Here is a 24,122-nt window from a genome sequence, read left to right on the forward strand (position 1 = left end):
GGCATTTATATTTATAGGCATTACAATACTTGCGGCGTTCCATACATTACATCGCTGCGATTATGACAAGCGTTCCGTGCGTATGTAGCATGTTAAGTCCCCTGAGCGTTGCAGTTAGACACATGGATATAACCGGGTTTAGTACATGTACCAGGATATGTCTACAGCCAGTTAGGGCCTGTGCGGCCCAGCCCTGTACACAGAAATGATTTTCATAGAAGAACAGTAAAATTTCTTTTCAAATCCGAACAAACAAACTGCGGCATGGTCACAGATATACAGAATGTGCCGTCTCCCTTCCTATCTCCGCCCCCGACAGTCCCCCCAACCCCGGTCCGCATGCACCTCCCACCTCCACTGTTCCCCTGTGCCGCAGCACCGTGCATTGCACCAGTCTGGATGTCAGGGGCAATGTCCGCAGTGTGCCACCCTAGCGCCCAATGTGCTCGGCTAATCCCCCGTCACTCCCCCTCTCACAGTACTGCCTGCTGATTGTAGGGCGTTAATCATACCTTCCCAGTGCTCTGCAATAGGTTCCCTGCGGAGCCCCACAGTTTCCTCCCGCCGTATGGCTGTCCAGTCCGCCCGGGCCCATGCTTGGAGGGACAGGGTCCAGGCCCGCACGCTAGGAGGATCCCGCGCCTTCCACCTCTTGGTGAGGAGACGCGTTGTCACTACCATTCCCAGGTCCAGGAAACAGGACGATACCTTATCTTTGAGAGGCCTCTTAAAATGGTGTAAGGGGAATTCAGGCCAGTTACAGGGGATGGTGCGTCCAGTACATCGCTTAAGGAGCCCACTAATGTCCCCCCAGTAATTGCCCAGCCCAGAACAATTCCACAGGAGATGGAGAAGATCGGCATTCTTCTCACCGCACCTTGGACAGGACGCATCAGTTCTATGGAAGTATTTGTTAATTAAGGCTGGAGTACGGTAACCCTGTGAACAATATATACCTGGATTTAGCGGAAGCGCATGTTTCTGGGGATGCGCACTGAACTTTTAAGGATTTTCTCCCACTCTTTATCAGCGAGTGCTCGCCCCAGATCTCGCTCCCATTTGCCGCGCAGTGGGTCCAAATTTAGTTCCCTGTGCGCTGTTAAGGATGCAGCGAACCATCTTACTAGGTGTCTGCCCCTACCCATGACGTATTGTATAGTTAGATGCTGCTTAGGCTCTGTTGTCACATCCCCCCACCTAGTCGTCATGTGTGCCAGAAGGGAGCGGTGTAGCAGGAGCCCCCCCCCCCCCGGAGGAAGCCCATCATCAGCGACCATTGTTTAGTATGGTATCAGTGTCCCATCTCTGTATAGCTCGCCTAGAGTCTGAATGTCAGCTTCGTGCCATCTTCCCATCATGTGGTGCGTAAGGACCCTCCCGGCGAGCCTTCCAGAGGCACCACCGGTGCGTAGGGGAGCACTGTCCGCGTGAGCTGCAGCGCCCTACGGAAACATTTATATGCCAACCGCAGCGGAGCGGGATGCGCCGGAGTCGCTAACGGGTGGAATAGCGCAAGGACTCGCTCTAGTGTATATAGTGGATTGTCCGTAGCTGTGTACTCCCTCCCCCTGTCCGCTAGCCAGCGGGCGATCCATTGGAGTTGCGCAGTCAGGTATTAATGCTCGAAACAGGGCTAATCCGTCTCTGTCAGTGGGAAAGAACAGTTTCCCGAGCGCTAGCCGGTGTCGGGACATGCCCCAAATAAAGTCGCGCAGGACCTTGTTGAGCATCGAGAAAAAGGAAACGGGTATAAATAAAGGCAGGTTGGTGAAGTGGTATAGAAGGCGAGGGAGCATGACCATTTTGGCAAGGGCCACTCTGCCCGTGGGCGTCAGCGGGAGCGTGGACCAGAAACCAATCTGAGCGCTGTCACCGCCCGTCCCAAGTTCCCGTCAAAGACGGCTGACGATAAATCTGGATTCCCAGGTACTTAATTGTGTCCGCCTTCCATTGGACTCTCGTGCCATGCAGCTGGAACCCGGATCGTCCACCTTGCCGCTGAATGCATAGAGGCAAGACTTGCCTGCATTCACCAGTAGCTCAGTGTTCTGCGAAACGGCTCAGCAGACAGTACAGTCGCTCCGGGATGCGGCCCACATCCCTGACAAATACCAGCAGGTCATCAGCATATAGTGACACCTGGTGGGTGCCATCACCCAGAGGAATGCCATCACCCAGGGTCTGTCGCATGGCCACAGCCAGGGGTTCTATGGCCAGTGCGAAGAGTAATGGGGACAGAGGGCACCCCTGTCAGGTACCTCTGCCTACCGCCACTGCCTCAGAGACATAGGGTCCCAGCCTCACACGAACCACTGGGTTTCGGTATAAGAGGACAACCATCTGTAGGAAGTCTACATCTAGCTCGTATTTCTCGAACACTGCCTTCAGATAGCCCCACTCCAGGCAATCGAAGGCCTTTTCCATATCTAACACCAGGCACCCTGCTCTAGGCTAGTCTCTGGTTGCTTCCGCCGCTACCCTGAAATATCTCCTCAGGTTCAGGGAGGTGCCCCGCGCCGGCACGAAGCCATTTTGATCCGAATGAAGTAAGTGAGGGACCACTGGCGCCAAGTGGTCTGCAAGGAGTTTGGCAAATACTTTGTAGTCTACATTAAGCTTGGCCAGTGGGCGATATGAGCCCAGCGCTGTAAGGTCTCTGTAATTTTTAGGCAGCAAAACCAGAAATTACTCCCGCAAGGATGGTAGGAACAAACCTGCGTCTATCGCTGCATTATACAGTTGGAGGAGCCTGGGCGCTAGGATCTCCCTTTTGTAGTATTCGGCTGGCAGGCCGTCTGGCCCCGGGGACTTCCATGTCGCCAAGGCCTGAATCGCGTCTCCAGAGAGAGGCAATGAGCATGTCCTTCTGGTCATCAGTGGCAACAGGCAGGACCATGGAGTCTAAAAACTCGACCAGTATATATCTAGGGCCAGTACCGCGGGCCATATATAATTGTCTGTAGTGGTCAGTCAGCGTCTGGTGGATTTCGCGCTGCGTGTAGACCATCTCCCCTCCCCCAGTAACCATGGGAGGCCCGTGTAAGGGTGAAGGGTTTGGTTTAGGCTTGCCAGGAATAAGGGTTCACATGTGTTGGGGCATAAAAGGAATCCCAGTAGGACCTCCTGCCAGTTTAGCCTTCCGTTTGCCAGAGAGTACCTCCCCTCCGTGTCTACCTGAGCGTCCTCACCCAAATCAGTGTGCCGCGTGCGTGTGCTGAGAATGTTGTGCCATATGTCTGCCCTCTCCAGCGTCTACGGAGTCTATCGAGTTATGTTATGTTACATTATGTTATCGTAGGTTTTATTGAGCGCTCAGCTACTCAAACAAGAGTGTCCCGGCGCTATCAGACCCAGCACAGCATAACCTCAGAGACAGGGGCGAGATCAGAGAACGAACAACCACGTTTTAAGCTCTTTCCTGAATACGGCCAAATTCTCGCTCTTTCTCAGTGCGAGTGGCAAATCATTCCATGCCCGCGGCGCCAGATATTTAAACGACCGGCCCCCGTTCCGCGCACGTCTGATTGCCGGGACCGTGGCCAATGTCAACGCGGCCGATCGTAAGGCTCTAGATGGGGAGTTAACAGAGTGGGCTGCCCAACGGCTGCCGTAGGGGAAAGGGGTACTGGGTTAGACACGCCGCCAATTACCGCAGCAGGAGAAGTTTCCTGGATACTTTTGATCTTGTTTGCAAAAAAGCTTGCCATTTGGGTCACCCATGGTTCCGAAAAGGAGCGCTTAGGCGTAATGGCAGCCGGTGAAGTAAACTCCTTCACCACCAGAAAGATTTCTTTACTGGTAGAAATGGCCTCCTCAATCCTTCGGGCAAAGTAGTGTAGCAGGGTTTCCGTTCTCCCACAGAACTGTGCACAAAGATCTAGAACCTGGGTGAGTTAGGGTGACCCAAAACTCACCTTAGTTTCAGAAATCCCTTTACCAAGCTAGCTACAGTGTCTCATCGGTAGTAATAACTTCCCAATGACTTAGACAAACCAGAACATGAACTTAGAGTACCTCAGGTATCGTGGAACACTCTTTCGTTATATAATCATTACAAACCGAAACTGGGAGGCAAAAAACACACGTGCAAGTTTGAAATATTTATTTTTCAATGCAAAGTTCTCAAACGCAGTATCTTATATAATATCAACATACATATTATAAAAATCAGAGTTAGCAGCATAGTCACTAATCCATAGTAAGCAAAAGGTGATAGCATGTTATGATGCAAAAATCTTTAGAATTCTGTATCACCTATATTTCGCGCACCCTATTTAGCATATTATATTATATCTAAGAAGGTCTCATTTGGGTTCTAGCAGGGCGGGCCCATACCTCTAAATCTCAGTAGGAGTAGATCACATCAACAGCTACCAGCTCTCTGCATGCGAAGCATCAAGTGTGTTGATTCATTCCCTGTAACTCTATCTTAAACCAGCGTAGAGCCCAATGTTGGCAGTAACATTATTTGTGTTATGTCTAATGTAGTGCGAGGATCAGGCTTTCAGCAACCTTGTGTTAGGTTATTCTTAGAGGGTGCAGTTCTCAGTGTGCAGACAGTTGTACCAAGCACGACTGATATCAGAGCAATAACATGTTATTCTCAAATAAATCACATCTTTCGTCTAGGTTGAAAGCTACAATAACAATTAGGTGTCGTGTGCAAACTGAAGCCGAAGGAAAATATGTTGTTTAAACATTTAATAAACTCATGCTAACTTAACACAATATATAGAAACGCAGTAACCATATGACACCCCCCCAATTATCCGAGGACGGTTAAAAAAAGAAGAAAATATAAGCCAATACTATATGAGAGGCAAAACATGAAAGCAAAGTTCAATAATATCGAGCCAAGCTAAATGTATGTATGTTTTTAATAATAAAAAATATGTATGAACGCCTACAGTGGCCACACAAAAGATATAAAAAATTCGAACTTAAGGCCAACTATAATTTCACTGGCCTAGAACAAATGAAAGTCGAATGTTCGTAATAAAGAAGGCACCATTCAGAATTACTAAAAAGTCATGTGCCATAATAATGAAAGTCTTCAAAGTCACTCATGCTTTGAATGAATATGCAAAATAGGTAGCTACAGCTTCCAACATGAAATCACTGTCATCATCCGAAAACAGTTCAGCCATCCAATTAAGCAATGGGAAAGAACATACGTGCTCCTCCAGCACTGAATCCTCTAGCAACATCAGAGGACAACTCAGTGGGTTCTCGAGAATGCTATGTGCCAGAAAGTTATGCGCCGCTGCGGATATGTCCCACTGACCCATTAGTCCATGCATCGCTGCCACTGCCATAACCCTTTCGCCAGAACAAACCAACTCGTGAGCAACTACGGGGCTCATTAGCTGATCAAAATCGACGTCAGGAGAAGTCGGTAAGCAGAGACACAAATCAATGGCCCAGTCGAAATCACAGCTCAGGCAATGAAACACAGGCTGGACACATGTGAAAAAGGAAAATCGGAACGATAATCCAAAAGCCGTGCTTAAAGTCGCAAGCTGTAAGGAGCCATAGTAATCAAGCATCCGGTTGCGAAACTGCATCAGTAGGGGCTGAGCGTTTCCTTGCGCAGGATGGGCATCCATGTTTAATAAAGCAAAATATCACCAGAACGCCTGCAGCCAAAGCCAACAAAACAGGGAATCCGCCAAACAAGCTTGCGAATATAGAATGAAAGAATGCAGGGATAATACCAAATACTTTTTCAAACGTAGTCACGAGACCACTGCTAACCAATTTAAAAAAATGTGCTAGGCCAGTTGTGGAGGAGGCATTAAAGATTTGATGAACCAGCTCGCAGAAATGAAACGGCAAATCAGTATTTAAAAGTGCCTGCACCTCTGTGCGTGTGTTAGCTATGTGAAGAACATATATTTCGCGGGCCGAGCTCAGAGCCACCTGTTTTTGAGACAATAGTGCTCTTATTCGGCTCAAACCATTGCGTGGGTGGATATAACACGTTCTTGCAACACACCACACAGTAACCACATAGGCGATACCGACCATTAACCCACAACACATTTCGTTATTCAAAAGTAAATAACTACCGTTAGACAATAAAGTGAATGTGGGAACTATTGCAGGAACCGGTGTGCCTTTCAAAACACAGGCTAAATTAGGCTTGTCCTGATTACAAGAACCATGCAACTGGATGTTTCTGCATATTAGTGAGCGGTCAGGCGACTGTGTACATTCTTCACCATTCAGATTCACTTCATTTCCCTCCTTAAGACATCTATATGTGTATGGTAACGACCATGTCTCATGGAGGAAAGCACTGCCTAACGGTTCATATCGCCCTATAGCTATATATTGCATACAATTTGTAAATTTAAACATTGCAAAAGGCAAGGTAATAATACCATGGATAAGCCATGTAGCAGCAGTAACCTCAGCCACAGAAAAGGGCAAGGATTCTAATTTTTCAATGTGTAACATAGAAAACGATGCATCTCGCATGGAAAGCATGCGCTGTTTTTCTGTCAAATTAAATGGGGCAAACAGTGATGAGACGTTCATATAACTCCAAGGCACTCGATCAGCCTTCAGAGTCTGCAGTATCCAAGCAAACTGCATTACGCAATTGATTTTGACCATGATACAACACGGACACTTCATCATGTACAATGTCAACAACAGAAGACACAATATTGTTCAACGTGTAAATTCGGGAAGAAAGCGTGTTAATACTGTTGTCGACAACTGCAAGCACTTTTTCTAAATTTGCTTGATCAATTGCTCTTAGGCGCTTAGCAGCCTCAATTTGAGAAACTTTCCAAATTTCATTGTAAATCGCATAAAGCCATCGTTTAGATCTACCTTTAGCTGGGCCTTTTTATAAAATCGTTCAAATCCACAGTTTCAGTTAATTGAGACAGATGTAGTTTAACTGAAGCCAATGTGGAATGTTGTAACCAAGTCTGACACAGCTTCCCCACAGAATAAGTTGTGACAGTATAATCTTCTGCAAAACGGGGATCAGGTCTGACTTCTGTGAACCCTTCAGCCAAACCCAGAAAACAACGTTGGCAAGAATCAGCACTCCTATGCCACATCAGCCAACCTTTGGAATCCAAACTGGAAACATTAAAGGATGAATTGTGTAATAGAGCTTGCAACTCATGAATGGGCAATTCAGTATAATTACCCCAACCTAAATATTCCTCTAAATCTGGGATGGTTGGTGCATTTAGTTTTTTTTGAAGTAGCCAATCCAAAGCATGTTGTCTGGAAAATGGATGAATTTAGAAACAACATGTGATTCGGGATGAGACATGCACGGTGCAAAGCCTCAGTGCCTTGTACCTGCCAATCTTTGGTACCCCAAACCGATTTAAGGTCAATTGTTCCTTTCCAGAACTCGTAGCCATCTACAGCCAACCTGTCTAGAAAGGACTTCGAATACAGCAATTTTGTATCAGTAAGTCTAACTTTGGACATGGATTTTTGTGTCATTTTGAAATAAAATGACTCGGTTTGATTGATTAAAATCTGTGAAATAAGTGTATTTTTTCAGAAACTTACTGGAGCTGCCTCCTAATGGAGCAGGGCAATGTTCCCATTGTGTATAATTTACAGCAACCCTCCTGGAATTTGTCTTATGCAAAAAATGATTACCATAATGTTGAAAACAAAACAAATCACCATAATTAATAGAATCTAAATACAGATCCTCAGCATCGAAGGCAGCATAGTATTTTAAATCAGAAAACAATGCTTCTACGGCCTGAATATCCCAATCATCAGAACGTATATTTTTGTTTAATCACATCTCCCATGTTTACTCTAAGCACATTCGGAACATTAATCACTTCAGTGGGCCCATGTATTTGAAATCTAACCGCATCCCACACAATCCCATCAAGGACAGGCCAAGCTGTAATGTTGACTGTATTTAAGTTTCGTTTCAGTCTGTGCGCTGAATGTGAAGAGGAAAGAGGGGCCAATGTTCCATTAAGGTACCGAATTCCTGTTCTTTCTTTAACGTAGTGACCATCGATCAGGCGGAAAAAATAAAACACAAAACCAATTGACATAAAAAGGTAAAATGAAAATAGGATCAACCAAATGTATGTCCAAGGGGGAATTAAAAAATGTTTTTTAAACAACGTAGCATATTTTGCAATGGTAGATGGTTTCTTTGAAAGTTCCGAAACAGAGTCAAAAGAGAATCTGGACTGGTCGGCCACACGAGTCTGTAAATCAGGCACCGATAAATCATCAGGATAGGTGTAGTTCAGCTCATCAATGTTAGTAACAGGAATAGTATTTAATAAAGGGCTGGATATGGCAGGCATCTCGAGGGACACCTCCTGTTCTGCACCAGATGTAATAGCCAGCACAGAGTGCCTCACCATGGAAGGACAGGATACAGCCGTGTCATGCTATGAAGAATCGGCCACCCTGTGTGTCTTGACATTGTCAATAGAAATAAATCTGTTTTCCTTACGACCTGGAAGTGGTGGTAAAATGACTGTTCTTGTGCCTTTCACTCCAAGAACTGGAACTGGTGCACGATATGAGGGACCAAACTCTTTCTTGTTATCGATCTTCTCTCGAACCAGTTCTCCAACTTGGGGTAGCCAGCCAACTACCGGGATCTGCAACGCATCATCCGATGTGGAGGGCAAATGTTCCTTTGCTAGACTGTCTCTGGTCTTTTGTAGATCCTGTAAAACATTGCAATGTTCATCTACGTCAAAGGCCGAGGCCTGGTCCTTGCAGTCTAAACCATCGAGGTCAGGGACGTACATCTTGATACCCAAGAGCATTTCGTACGGGGTCCGCCCACCCAGAGACCTTCTAGGGAGATTATTAAGCGCACGCTGCACGCCCATGAGGTGGGCTAACCAGTTTCTGCCAGTGCCTATAACTCGAGCTGTCAAAGATTGCTTTAAGTCGCGGTTCATTCGTTCAACTACACTATTACCCACGGGCCTGTAGGGACTCAAACTTGACTTGGACCCCCAACGAAACCATAGCATCCTTATACGCCTTAGAGGCGAAAGCCGGACCCTGATCCTAATGGAAGGTACCACAGGCAAAAATTCCCACAAAGACTCGCAAATCCTTAATGACAGTCCGTGAATCAGCGCTCCGATGTGGCCATACCCACACAAAGCGTGTGCATGAATCAACTGCTACTAAGATGTATTTGTACGCAGTATCAGAAGAAAAAGGACCGCAGTGATCTAAATAAACGCATCCAAGCGGTTTATTCAAGATGTACAACTGTGTTTGAGGCGGACGCGCTGCAGTTGAAGGTTTAATCTGCTGGCAAATGTCACATTGAAGGACATAATCGCGCGTCTGTTTGTACAGTCCCCGCCACCAGAACCTCTGTTGTAGCTGAGTCACAGTGGCTGAGACGCCCGCATGCGCAGACGCCACACCTTCATGAGCCGCTGTAATGAAAGTAGCCCTGCGATCCGAGTTGGGAACTAGACGTTCGCCAACATCTGGAATTTTCACATAAGGAACCTTATCGGGACTTAAGTGGTATGTGTACTTAGAAGGGAACCCCGCAGGATATTTACTTCCCTTCTCGGTTGCAGCAACAGCTGCCAAGATGTCATCATCTATTTTGCTTTTGGACCTCGTGACTGCTGCAACTAAGTATTTCGATACCGCTGACTTCGCTGCTTCATCAGCAAGCGAATTGCCAACAGCGTGGACCCCCACGCGCTGATGACCGAGAGTATGAATCACAAACACGAGTGGCAACTTCTCTTTAAGTTCCGCCACTCGGACCCAGATCATTTTATGTTTTATTGTGCTACCTTTGGAATCTTGGAATTCATTCTGAATCCAAAAGAACAAGTTTTCATTGTAAGACTGGACACAGTAGTAAGAGTCACTTACGATTAAAGTCGTCACACTAGGATCAGCGTACTCCAATGCAAGAATCGGAGCACGAAGCTCTGCTAATTGTGCGTTGCAGTCCCCAAGCGTCTGCGTGTGCACGACACTGGACTTGAACTCCTCGTTCACCATGGCACCGACCACAATGGCGCAAGCGGAAACGTAGGCATGTTTAGAGCCATGCGCAACCTGCGCCGAACCATCAGTGTAAATAATGGAATGGAAATCCTCCAATGGCCGCATTGCTAAAGGAGCAGGATGAACAAATTCATACTGTAAATACTCCTGCGACCGTAATGTGGCGTCAAAAATAAACGTGACATCCTGGGACGTCAGGGATGCAGCCCACTGAATCCACCGAGGGTGCAAAGCTTTGGAATTAGGTACACTGGCTTTCGTAACTGCCTCCAAGGCAGGACACGGGGTAACAACCAACATGCGTTTTCCTTGTGACAGGGAACGTTCCTTAAGAATTGCCATCTGCACAGCCGTTAAAACTTTCTCCACAGTGGAAAAACGCAGTTCAGCCGAAGTGTACAAGTGTGACTTGTAAGCAATAGGTACTGTATCTCCTTCATTAAAAGTCAGGTACGTGAAACCCACCGCCCCAGGGATAATTCTTATCACCAGGTTGGTCTGGTTATCACGAGTCTGTAAGTATTCAGAAGAGAGCAAATCAGCCTGCAAAGACTGCAGAATGGCTGAATGCTCAGGCAGCCAGCATGATTTGGAAAAAGATGGTTGTATCAAAGCATACAAAGGCTTGATACGCTGGGCATATTCCGGAATGTAAGTCCTCCTGAAATTCAAGAAGCCCAGTAGAGATTGTAATTTTTTCAGCGTTGTCGGAGAGCGCAACTGTGCGCACTTCTCCAGGAAATGGGGTGCTAAACCCTTCCCCTCGTTGTTAAGCTCGTAACCTAGAAACAACACTGTGTACTCTGCCATGTGCGACTTTGCAAAGTTAAACTTGTAACCTATGTCAGCAAAGTTACAAATTATGCTATTTAGTCGACACAGATGCTCCCAAAGATCGTCGTCTGTGAGATAAATGTCATCCACATACGAACAAGCAACTGGGTCGATGCCCTCCAGAAGAGAGAAAATGCGGGCGGAGAATACTCCAGGACTGTTCTTATAGCCCATTGGGAGACGCCGAAACATTTTTTGCATGTAAAACTGGTCCATTGGGAACTTAGACCGTCTAATCTATGGGCATAAAAACCATTGGAAATGTCAAGCGTAGTTTTGAACCGTTTACACTCAAGACTATTCACTAAAGCAGAGCCATGTGTATTCTGTACTGCGCAGTTACGGCAATGCGAGTTCAAATGCCTATAATCCAAAACCAAACGATATGAGCCGTCTGGCTTGTTTACAGTAAAAAGGGGGTTATTCATCGGTGACACACACGTTTCAATTACACCTTGATATTCCATTTGTTCAAGGATAGCTGCGACTGAAGCTTTGGCTTCACGCCGTGTGGGATATTGAGGTTGAGGCTGCGGCTGAGACCTTAACGGAATCTCATGGCTTGGAGACAATTTATCCCAGCCACACTGATTGCCGTACACAGCCGGCGCAAGCGCCAGAGCCCACTCTTCTGCAAAATGCAGCGGTTCCACTCTCGATACAGTGTGCGCGAAACTGGGGAGGATCACCTCCTCCCCTCGCGGAGCTGCGAGAACAAAAGGTGGGGGCCAGTCAGCCTCCGAAAGCAAAATGTCATACGTAGACAAAAGATTTTCCCAAAATACCCCTTTTACAGTTCGCTGCATGTCACCTTCAATTAACAGGACAATTTCAAAAAGACGTTCAGGGGGAGCAACATGCGTATCAGCAGTTTCAATTACAACATAAGTGTCAGTCGCTGTCACCTTCAACAGTGGACGGAGGGCCTCTCTCACTATGGTAATCTCTGCCGCGCTGTCCAGCAAGGTCAGAGCCCACGTCAGATTCCGAAGCCGCGTTCTCACTATCTGGGGCATATGGATGCGCTGTCAGGGCGGCGACTTTCTTCGTGGCAAACTGCGGTCTCTTGGGCGTAGCGCCTTCTTGCTGCTCTCCACCGTTACACGGGCGGGGCTGACCACGTCCTTGCCGATGAGTCCTGAAAGGAACGAGGAGAGCGTTGGTCAGAAGCCTGAAACCTCTCAGGCGATTTAATCATCGCGCGGTCACGCAAATCATAAACCCGATCCGACTGCGCAGGCAACGGAGACGCAGGAGCAGAAACCTGTGTTTGTTGTTGTTGTTGCTTACCCTGATTCTGCTTTTTAGGCCAATTCTGTTTCTTGGACTTAGGTTGACCACTAGTTTCTGAAGACTGACCCTGGGGCTGCTTTTTCTCTTTATCAGGAAAAAAGCCTTAAGCCCCTTTGCATTGCGGCCAACCGTTTTATAAGCAGCCACAATAATCCTTGCCAACTGACTGGGTCTCTCGGCCTCGGGAATCCACGCCAAAGCGTTAGCAACCTGAAAGTTCACTGCATCTCCCTTGACATTTGCAAGGATCAGATCGCAAACTACGTCAAAGGTGCCACACAGGCGCATACTCAATTCAACCGCCGACTCCGGTCCGTGTTCATCCTGAACACGTTTAAGGACCGCACCCAGATTGGTCACAGACGGTGTGCCATAGCACCTCGAATAGACCGCCGCAAAAGTCTTACCCCAGGTCTCACAGTCAACAAGTTGAGGTGCCAAATCTTTTGGTAAACTTAGTGTAAGAATCCGGTGTTTATCACCTGGATTCGTATTAGGAAAAACAGCTTCTAGCTGGCCGAATTTCTCCGCAAGCCAGAACGGAAAATCATCCTGGTCCTGTGGCTTTTTGCCCATCACGGAATTCACCATGACAGGGTTGATCTTCAAACCAGCCTGTTCTGCACGAAGCTGTGCACCCCTAGGGGCTACGTCTTGAACATTACGGCTAGTGTAATGAACAAGCGCTCTAATCACTGCCACTGCGACTTCATGAAGTTGCCGCAGATCAGCTATGCCACAAGTGGCTCGATTAGGGTGAGGAGTGAATCCAGCCAAAGCGGGCCAAGGTGTGCCCGGAATGGACAAAGGACCCAACCTCGGAGCGGTTAAAGCGTGTGGTAGGGCGCCACCAAACCAAACTCCATGCTGCCAAGCATCAATAGGAACCTCCAGTGCTCTGTACGGAGCATACGCAGCCGGTACAGCCGTAGCAGTGTAGGAGTGGAAAACACCAGAATTAGCGTTCACCGCCGGAAATGTCACCCACGAATAAAACAGTTCGTACGGGTAAGCATGTTCCGCACTCACCACTAGAACAACAGCCAAGCCTTCCACAGGTACATTATAAGCCCGCAAATGGTCACGCACCGCAATGCGACTATGCTGCGGGATGTCCACGGCTTGTGCCATGTCAGCACAGGAAAGTGAAAAAAACAAAGATTACTTTGTAGCACAACTGGGTAGTAATTCAAGGAAACCGTTTTTAGATAGATTCAAGCTTGAAAAAGACCTATTTCAAAAATAGGTAGGTTTTTCCGACACTGCCGTTTTCCGGAAACGGGAATGAAGGGGTTAAGGTTTGAATGATATACTACTCCAGTGTCATGATATAAGGCCAACAACGTATGGGCGCCATGTAGCAGGGTTTCCGTTCTCCCACAGAACTGTGCACAGAGATCTAGAACCTGGGTGAGTTAGGGTGACCCAAAACTCACCTTAGTTTCAGAAATCCCCTTACCAAGCTAGCTACAGTGTCTCATCGGTAGTAATAACTTCCCAATGACTTAGACAATCCAGAACATGAACTTAGAGTACCTCAGGTATGGTGGAACACATGAACACTCTTTCGTTATATAAACATTACAAACCGAAACTGGGAGGCAAAGAACACACGTGCAAGTTTGAAATATTTATTTTTCAATGCAAAGTTCTCAAACGCAGTATCTTATATAATATCAACATACATATTATAAAAATCAGAGTTAGCAGCATAGTCACTAATCCATAGTAAGCAAAAGGTGATAGCATGTTATGATGCAAAAATCTTTAGAATTCTGTATCACCTATATTTCGCGCACCCTATTTAGCATATTATATTATATCTAAGAAGGTTTCATTTGGGTTCTAGCAGGGCGGGCCCATACCTCTAAATCTCAGTAGGAGTAGATCACATCAACAGTTACCAGCTCTCTGCATGCGAAGCATCAAGTGTGTTGATTCATTCCCTGTAACTCTATCTCAAACCCGCGTAGAGCCCAATGTTGGCAGTAACATTATTTGTGTTATGTCTAATGTAGTGCGAGGATCAGGCTTTCAGCAACCTTGTGTTAGGTTATTCTTAGAGGGTGCCGTTCTCAGTGTGCAGACAGTTGTACCAAGCACGACTGATATCAGAGCAATAACATGTTATTCTCAAATAAATCACATCTTTCGTCTAGGTTGAAAGCTACAATAACAATTAGGTGTCGTGTGCAAACTGAAGCCGAAGGAAAATATGTTGTTTAAACATTTAATAAACTCATGCTAACTTAACACAATATATAGAAACGCAGTAACCATATGACAGTAGGCTTTTTTACCGCGGTAGATTTCCCTATGGTATGCCTTTAAACTGCACCTGTAAGCCTCCAGAGGTTCCAGTTAATTTGCTCTCCATGCTCTTTCTGCTTTCTTGCATGGCCTACGGCTAGAATTAAGCGATGGAGTAAACCACAGCGCCGATGCGTGGGATGAGTTCTTGGGGGACCGCTCGGGCGGCGCTAACTCCCTCAAACATCGCGCAAGCCATATTTGAAAGAGGTCGATGTCTTCCTCAATGTCACCTGACAACAAGCAAGGGTGATTCTTCAGATAGTGTTCAATCATGTCAGGTGACACTCTGTGGAAAGCGCGGGTTATCTGTGGCGGGTGCCCTTTGTCTCTAATAGTGGGGCCGGATTTATGCAGAATATCTAAAGACACCTGTGAGAAGTTGGCTTGATATGTGGTGTTTCCAATTCTGGAACCACCTTGTATCAGTCCAAACAATCCCTTATGGTGTCTGGTTGTAAGTCAACCTTGTTAGACAAGCTATCCTAGGGGTAGCATGGACTAAGCAGCCTTAAAGGCTTAACTTAAGAGGTTGTGTTAAGCGAGTTGTTTTACCACATACAATCCTGTAATACCAAATGAAAGGACACCACACAAGTATATATTATAAAAATATATGTGTTTATTTCTAAATTAATCCCCAGTACTCTTTATGAGCAAAGGGGCACAAGCGTTAAATCAAAAGCACAGTATAACATACAAAGTTGCACAATTTTGGATGAGGGCGGGTGGCCACTCAAACCGTATACTAAAAAAATGGTATAAGAGATACCAATCGAACAGTGGTTCGGCCTAGGGCCTAGAGAATCGCTGGGAGCAGTCAGGACTAGCAATGCTGAAGTCGGGAGAAGCCCGCAGGACTCGGGTGCAGCGCGTAAAGTGCGGCTTGCACCAATGCAATGTCAATGGTGCGTAAAAGTTACACAAAGTTAGTTTAAGGATACTTCCGCTGAACCTAGAGGAACAAAACTTAAGACACAGACCCTAGAGGTGTGTACCAGTGTAGGAACACCGGCGTTGCAATGTTACCTCACCCACAGGAAGTGGGTGCACAGGGTCGAAGTGGCGTCAGGTTTTGACACGCAGGTTCTGGGTGCTTGGAGCTCGAGAAGCTGCAGGCGATGGGAAGCAGAAGTGTCCGGTGTGATCCAAGGGTGGATCGAAGTCGAGATGAATCTGAAAGCAGAGGGGACAGAGTCTGGGTCACTCAGCAGTGACCAGGGTGGAACCAGGACGGAACCAGGCAATGTCGGGCGCAATCAGATGGTTGTCGAGAGGCTTCTCTCCGCTGTCACGGGTGCTCTGGGGCATCTGCGACGTCCAGGAGCAGGTCACGATCTGTCCCACGCAGGCTCTCGCCGTCCGCACCGTCGGCTTCAAGATTGCAGCAAACAGCACTTGGCAAAAGCAATCCATGCGGAACCGGGAGATTGCTTCTTACTCGGACCAGGAGGGTCAGAGTGGGGGCTCCTTTTCACAGGAGCTGGTGCAGATCTGGAGCAACCAGAAAAGCAAGTCGTTTTCAAGTTTTCGTCGGCACAGGGGCCACAAGCCAGCTGGCAAGTGACCGGGCCAACGCGTCGAGCCAACACAAGCAGAAGGGCCCCACGCAGCACTCGTCGAGTGTGGAGGGGGTAGCTTTGGTGCAAGTGTAGCTCGGGGTGGGGGCTTCTCAAACCCCGGTGTACAGCTTCGAGGGTCACTCGTGGGCTGCACGGTCAGCGTCTCGTGGCCTTTTCAAGATGGCGTGCCCCATGCTTCCGGTCGCCTCCACGGGTCTCAGCTCTGCAGGGACTGTGGATCGGGCTGGGAGAAGGCAGGCAAGCTTGATCTCGTCGATCTGTCGCTCGAGTTCCGGCGGGAACTGCAACAAAGCAAGGGTCGAGGGCTGGATGGTGCCTGTATGCACAGGGTGGTCACTCCTTGACCACAAGGGAGATTCTTCAGTCTTCTATGTTGAGTAGAATGTCGAAGGGTCCAGAATTCGTTTCTTATGTTTCTTCAGGATGATCTGAGTTGCATTGGCACTGCTCCCACTCTTATTCGAATCTGGTGGGCTGGACATCCTGCTAGGTCCCCTCCTATGGGTGGGATCCAGGAAGGGGGTGGTTACACCCCTTTCCTTTGATCCAGGCCGCGCTGGGACTGGGGCTGGTGTGCCCCAGAACCGGTTTGGCCGGATTATGCAAGGGGCAGCCTTGTGCTCCCCAGGCAGTGTCTGGTTTCTTTCAAACCTCCCTGCTACAATCCACTATCTCCTGTCTGGGGTGGTGTGACACCTCCCTGTGACAGGAAAGCCTTTGTCCAGGCCTCCTCTGCTGAGTTTCGGTCAGCAGCAGGAGGTCAGACATGTGTCTGTGGCAGAAGCATCCATTTTGTGGATCTGAGGCTCTTTTAAAAATCAACCGCGTTTTAGCAAAAGTAACATGTTGTCTCCTCTAGAGGGGTGGAATGCTACCACCGTCGCCAGGACTGGCGAGGGGGTAGTATTCCAATTCGTATGACACCTTACACGACATGTTTTGATAAAGCCACACCAAAGTTGACATATAACCGCAAGGATTATAATGCACTTAATAGTATATGGTTTGGCATTATCCCGAAACAGCTAAGGGAATTGGTCCCGACAGCTGCAGACAGGCTCAGCTCATGCTAGAGCACCATCTCACATTAAACCACGCACTCTGCCTTCAGGATTGTTAAGGCCTGCCATAGGAGTGGCTCACAGGTTTATATGGGTCCAGATAGGTTTAGATATAGGCATACTATATCTAAGCAAGGGGTGATTACACCACCTTGCCCCAGCTGAGTGATCAGCCAGTTGTGTCAATTTTAGATAGCCAGCCAGGGGTGGCAAAAGATATGCTGCAGCCCCTGGTAGGCCTTGGATGCACCTATGCCCTGGGCACCTATAGTGCTCTGTACAGGGGCTGATAAGGTGACCCAAGCCAATCTAGTTATGCACCTAGGGTACATGGAATCCATTTTACAGAGAGAGCAGATAGCCTGGGGCCCTGATTAGCAGGGAACCAGGCCAACTAAGTCGAAAACCAGCTAAACACAAGGCAAAAAATCTGGGGTACCCATAGTCAGGTAGCCACCTTCCTACAACACCAGCATATGGTAAGACCATAATACTGGTTGAGGGGGGGAAACTCCAATAGGGGGTGGTGGAAAAAATTTGGTCCAGCGTGTGCCCCTTGTTATGCGTAGGTGACGCCAGATAGGGCAATAGGCCTAAAGGCTTAGTGGAGTCTAATAACTTGATGGTATCTACCGCATTCACTTCATCGAAGTGGATGTTGAAATCGCCTAGGACTATGCAGTGTTTGAACTGCACCCACAATACCGAAATTACAGAGGCGAGTTCCTCATGGAAGGATCCAATAGGGCCAGGGGGTCTGTAGACTAGTAGTCCCGCACAGGATTGGGCTGGAGACAGAGACAAACAGAATCTTAGCGTTTCGGCCCCGTGAATATCTTCTGTTGATACAATGGAGCAATCAAAGCGCCTGTTTATCGCTAGAGCGACGCCCCCTCCTCTGCCCACACCCCGGTCCACACCCCAGTCTTTCTTCACCATGAAGTAGTTAGGGGGCAGAGCATTGGCGATGTCTAGCCCAGACGCCTCACCGAGCAATGTTTCCGTCAGGAAAAGACATGCTGGTTTGGAGTCGGACAAAAGATTGAACAGGTCCTGAGCGTGTTTACTTACTGAGCGAGTGTTCAGAAGGGCACAATTAAAGACATGTTCGGAATGATCTATCCCAGACATAAAGATATCGGCATGCCCCTGTTCTTTAGGGTCATTTACCAGCGGGGCTTCACTCAGTGACCAGCCACAACCGGCGCAGTGAGAGTTACCCTCTAAGTTAAGACCCTGAGGTGTACATTCCTTATTGCAAGGGCGTCTGCAATGTCTGGGACATGTGTGTCTCCTGAAGGAGTGCAATCCCCACCCAGTGCCGTTGGAGATAAGAGCAGACAGAGTAGCGGCACGCCGGGGTGTGCATGCCGCGTATGTTCCAAGTCACGATGTTAGTGCATGCCATGTGTGGGGTCGTAGTAGAGCCGTGTGGGAGCCTAGGGGCGTTGCCTCAAGCGGGACCAATGGGCAGCATCTCGGGAAGAGTTATCAGTGTGCTGCTTCTGAACCATATGAACAATAACCATTAATGCAACAGAGTGTGCGTGTTCCCAACTGGGCATACGTCCTAACCAAAAGTGGGTCTACCATTTAGCGATGTACAGCCTCAACCCAATGTGTAGCAAACAGTCAAGTTAAGGCGCTCCCTTGTCTAGGGCCTGCGGGTGTCTGAGAGGTGCCTGAGGATGTCTAAGAAGTGTAGCGCGCAGAGCCTGCGCGCGCCTCCTGTATGGGCCTTTGTGCACACCCAGGATTCAGTGTTGCCTAATCGCTGGCATGAGAACGCCCCTGTATGGCTCGGATGGTATATGTGTCCCAAATAGCGCTAGCTTAGGGGCCTAGTGTCCTACCCTGGCAGCGCGCTTCGCAGCAGCTATGTAAAGAATATAATGAACAGTGCATGGAAGTCAAAACCTTCAATCTGACCATCAGAGTCCAGAATTCAGTCACATAAGGAAGTCCGCTGTCTGCGGTGTCACCACAGGCAGGTTTATATCTTCTGATTGTACAGTGAACGGCGAGGACGAACCGCTCATATCCAAGTCACTCTGCTGCCGGGCGTCAAAGCTGCCTGTATTGTTCACCACTCCTAGCGTCGCAACCGCCTCAAGCGCTTCTTGCTGTTCCTGTCGCATCTTCTCCGGGCTGGAATCGACACGGCCTAGTTCTGTACTTCGATGAGCCCCTCTCTTCCTCCTCCTGGAGCGCTGCTCCTGCCATTCGCCCTCCTCCGGGACCGCGGGTCTCGTTTCAGTCCATTGCCCCGTCTCTTCCAACCAGTCCCAGACTTCCGACGGGGCCTCAAAGAAGCGTGCACCCTCTTTAGTGACCACCCGGAGGCGGGAGGGGAACAGTAGGGAGTAAGGCAACTCCAGCTCTCGTAACTGCCGCCTCACAGCCATATATGTGCCTCTTTTCTGTACTGTTGCCATGTAGTCCGGAAAAAACATCACGCGGCTGTTGCCCACCTTGCGGTCCTGCAACTTCCGGGTTTCACGGAGCACCACATCACGGTAGTTGAGGATTTTGAAGAGAAACGGGTGAGGCTGAGTCCCGGGCCACCGAGCCTGCGCTGTTACTTTTTGTGCCCTTTCCACCACAAAGTGAGAGGACAGTGTCCCGGGTGGCATGAGCGTCTGCAGCCATGTCTCTGTATAGTGCTCAGGGTTCTTCCCCTCCTCTCCCTCCGGCAGACCAACCACCCGAACGTTATTGCGTAGAGAGCGTCCTTCCGCATCCTCCGCGCTGTCTTCTAGTACGTGGATCCTGTCAATCAGATCTTGCAGTGCTGAGGCGTGACTGCACCACGGGTGGCAGTTCTTGGACGGACTGGCACTGTGTGGCAACTGCCTCCGATAGTTTCCGATGATCCGCATGCTGCAGTGTGAAGTCGGATGTGACTTTTTCGATCCGTGCTTCCAGGGAGGTTTTGGTTTGCGCCAGGGTGGTTCCGATGCACTCCACCGCCTCAAAAACACGGTCCATCTTAGCCGCCAGAGTCGCTGTGAGCTCCAAGTCCTCCCGACTCTGCTCTTATGCAGGGCCCAAGTCGCCCGCCACCTGCTGCTGCAGTTGTGTTTTGTCCCGCAGCTTCCCCATAACTAACTGCTGTGCGGTTGGCATCGAGGCGCAGCTTCCGTGCTCCAGCGTGGAGTATAGGGGCACGTCACTGGCTCAAGAGCTGCTGCTTTAAGCTCCAGGGGAGAGCTGTCTAGGGCGGGTCGTCCTCAACAAGGGCCGTCGCCGAGTAATGTAAGAGCGGTCCTCCAACTGCCCCATGGCTCGCTATTCCTCCATGTCCCAGCAGTCTTTCCCTCCGCCCGGCAGGCTCTCAAGTCTGTATTGTGCTGCGACCTCGGTCCGTGGCCGTGAGACCCGCACTCCTGTATACAGACGTTTCTCTCTCGCCCCTCCGCACCAACCCCCTCCTGGCCACGGTCGAGCAAGCCTGGGTACCTCAGGGGTAACGGTCGCAAGCCCTATTGCCGGTAGGTTACTCTCCGGTGGCGTCCACTACCACTGCAGGTAGCAGCCTTGCTGCCCGGGTTGTCCTCATGGATGCTGCTCCCCTTATCCCATTGCACACAGCGGTGATGGCTGACCATCCCCCTTGCTCCAGGCATTCCGACTGCCCTCGCCGCTCCACAGTGGCGGGGGGGGGGGGAAGGAAGGATTACTGCTCCACTGCAGCCTTATTAAACCCCCCACCCACCGAGGGCACCAAGCTTTTCTCACGTCCCCGGGGTGCCCGCTTCGCTCCCCCGTACCTCGAGCCTACTTGTGCAGCTAGGCGCTGGACTAATAACCGCCTCGGTCTCCGGCGGGTGCCATTTTGAACATTGGATGCGTGAGCTGGGTGCCCCCCGCATCTCCCGCAGGCTGGCTCCAAAGTCTTCCTCGGCCCCCGTGTGCTAGCACCGCTTCTCCTCCAACTACCGCGGCCCAGGAGTCGCAGGTGTGCGGGAAGGAAGCCGCCGCCCGTCGCTTCAGCTCCTCCAGGCAGCTCCGCAAAGGCCTCCGCTACGCCTCCGGGCGCGAGGTCTCGTCCGACCCTTCTGAGCGCCTCCGGCCTCTCGCCACCCGCCACCTGTTGCGGGATCACTCAACCCCGCACAATGGCTGCCCACGCCAGGGCACTGAAGGATTGGGGCCCAGGGCAGACTCTGTCTCCTCCCGGCGCAATCTTCACGGTGCTGCAGAGCTTGTAGAGATCAGATGGCCCAGAGACTTGAGTTGTGCTTAAAACCAAACAAAGATGGCCATTTTGCAGCCTGGTAACCTTCACTCCTTAAACAGGTGATGTTCAAATTGAGTGGGTGAAGTGAGTGGTGGTTGAGATGGGCATCCCATGTCTTTAGGGAAAAAGGTAGCATAGTCATGAGTTCTGCAGGACCCCCAAAGTGACAGAGGAGAAACTGCGTGTCCGAGAAGAAAACCTAAATAGGTAACATGCAAACTGTCAAGTAGTATAATTTTCGACTTGTCTGTCTTAGGCCAACAAAGTATTTTCTTGTTTTATGTTGTACTGCAAAGCTAGGTTCACCCACTGATCATAATGCTGAGAACTCACAAACTACTATATTGCCTCATAGATTGTTGTACAGAACTGAAATTATTCTGTGCCATGCTCAATTTATGCATCCCAAATGCCCACTCCAGCCTTCGCTTGATACCTATCTTTATTAAGAGCACCGAAGTCACGCGGGTAGCTGGCTGGGCTCCTGTGTTAGGTTTAAAGCATTGAAACCTCAGTCCTCGCAACACTAGTGTAGTTGGGTCAAGCTATAAGCACACTGTAGGGCTCCTACCACCAACTCACTTTCAGCTTTGGGCACACATTTAAATGCAATTATTAGCGATGTAGGTTGTGGCCTGGCAAGGTGGCCGACGGGATGTTCTCTAGCTCCGCTCCCGACCACAGTAAATCCTAAATCCTGTGGTAACCTACTGCCTCAATGCTACTGACAAGCAGAAGCGAGCATTATCCTGTGCCCTGTTAACCTGACTGCCGGTAGTTGTGGAGATTGTGCTTGCTGGGGGAGGTGGGGGATGGGCTGTGACCGGCCTTGTGATATATTGAGTCATCCTAACAAGCCTGCATAATGCGGGCGTGGTTTGTTAGCTGCTGACGTCGCAAGCCAGGGATGGCATTGGGAGCTGTGTGTAGCGGGGGAGGATGACCCCGGGGGTGTGCTGCGGCTCTTCGGCCGAAGGAAGTTGCAGCAGAGGTTCATTGTCTGGCACGGCAGACTCGTGGAGTCACAAACCATGCCGCTACCTGGTTGTGAAGGAGGTGTGACGGCTGCGTCCTCTACAGTGAGTGCAGGAAATTTGTTGGTAAGAAACTCCCCTTCTTTAACAGACACTCCGTCATGTGCCAGTGCTTCCACAACCGTGTTTGCAATCTAAACTCTCAGTAGTTCAGTTGGGTCATTCCACAAGACTTCGTAGTTCCTCCGGTCCTGCAATAGTCTTTGCCGCACCTAATCTTATTCCTCTGAGGTCTGGATCACAATTGCTCTCCCTTTATCCGCTGGCTAGATGATCAGATTATTATTAGCCAGTTCTCTGATTGCTTGTTTTTCCACTCGTCGTGTTATGAAAAATATGGTTAGTGTCATGGAAATATCCCCGATTTATTGCATCACCGCTTCTTCAAAAGCAAGCAACTCTACGGGTAACATAGTATTCGGTGGTGTGAAGGTAGATTTCACCCTGAGGCCTGTGTCATCCTCTCTGTTGTGTGGTTCCTTTCCACTGAAAAGGCTCCAAGTTTTAGTTGCCTCAAAAATTCATTCAAATCCTTACAAAGTTTGAATTTGTCGTATTTTTCAGTTGGTACAAAGCCCAAACCTTTTTTCAAGATTCTGGTTTGTGCCGCTATCAATTGTTGATCTGTCAGATTAACCACCAAGTGTTCTTTCGGTTGGTGGTCAGTTGGTTGCTCAGTGACCCTGTCATACTCATGGTCGAGACTCCTGCTGCTGCTTCTCCTCTTGTTGCCCAGTGGACTTTATCCCCTTTCCGGTTTAGTCCCCTTCGACGTCACAGGGGTGACCCTAAAAAAGGGTTGTGTTTGTAGTAGGAAGGCTCCTGTTGCAGGAAGATCGAATGGTTATAGGGCCCCAGTTGACCTTGTGTCATTGGTGAGCCATACGGGTACGGAGGGTACAGAGGAGGTCCTTAATAGGGACCCCACCCCCTTTTTCCTCTGTAATGGGCTTTCCTGCCCTGGGCTCTGTTTCCGTATTACCTTGATCCACTGTTCCTGCTTGAACCGGAACTGTTGGACTCTATGTCCCACAAATCCTTGTCTGTGTTCAGGTCCTGGTTAGTAGATGATGCTACGTAATCTTCCTGTGTGTAGGGATGTACTCTCTCATGGCTGAATCGACTTGTGTCCTTTAATTTGGTGTATTTGCTTTGTTTTACAGATCTGTCGAACTCACTCATGGTTTGATTACATTCTTCCAGGTGTTTTTTAAATGCACTTAATGGTTGGTAACTCTTTAGTACCTCTATAGATTGGAACTCGGTCTTTAGTTCCTGGGCAATCTGGGTGGCAGTTTTTATTATGAGTATTAACCAATCCTGGGTGCAATGCCAGGAGGTCAGAGACCAATCTTTTTTTCAATGCCTTGTCCTGCTGGAAGATAAATGGCTTGTTTTTTACTATAAGTCCCTGGGGGGCCGCAGTTGCCCTTAGGTATTCGTTCATCAAGAGACTGCATCGCTGTCTTAATCTGGGTCCTTCTGAGTGTCTAGCCGCAATATACTGTCAGATGCGGCGAGGACACTGGGAGGCATTGGTCCTTCTGCAGCCTGTCTTTGGAGGAGGAGCGGCGCATCAATGCTATCTGCGGCCTGAATAGTGAGTGTGTCCCATTGCGGGTGAGAGGAGCTGTGTTGGTGCATGCCTGATTGCTCGGGCAGAATGACTCCTGCGCTGCAGGCCTGGACATTGGAGGTTGGGGGAGACCCTGACTACAGGATAGACTTCGCAATGGCATTTGACCTT

At 49.0% G+C, this 24,122-nt stretch overlaps 1 protein-coding gene across 1 annotated transcript in view; it reads right to left on the reverse strand.

Annotated features, from left to right (window-relative positions):
* YAE1 (YAE1 maturation factor of ABCE1) overlaps positions 1-24,122 on the reverse strand; it is a 618,218-nt gene that overhangs the window by 501,818 nt on the left and 92,278 nt on the right. The gene's annotated exons all lie outside the window — the stretch shown is intronic.

The sequence above is a fragment of the Lissotriton vulgaris genome, chromosome 4_1 (genome assembly GCF_964263255.1).
Source record: "Lissotriton vulgaris chromosome 4_1, aLisVul1.2, whole genome shotgun sequence".
Classification (NCBI taxonomy): Eukaryota; Metazoa; Chordata; class Amphibia; order Caudata; family Salamandridae; genus Lissotriton; species Lissotriton vulgaris.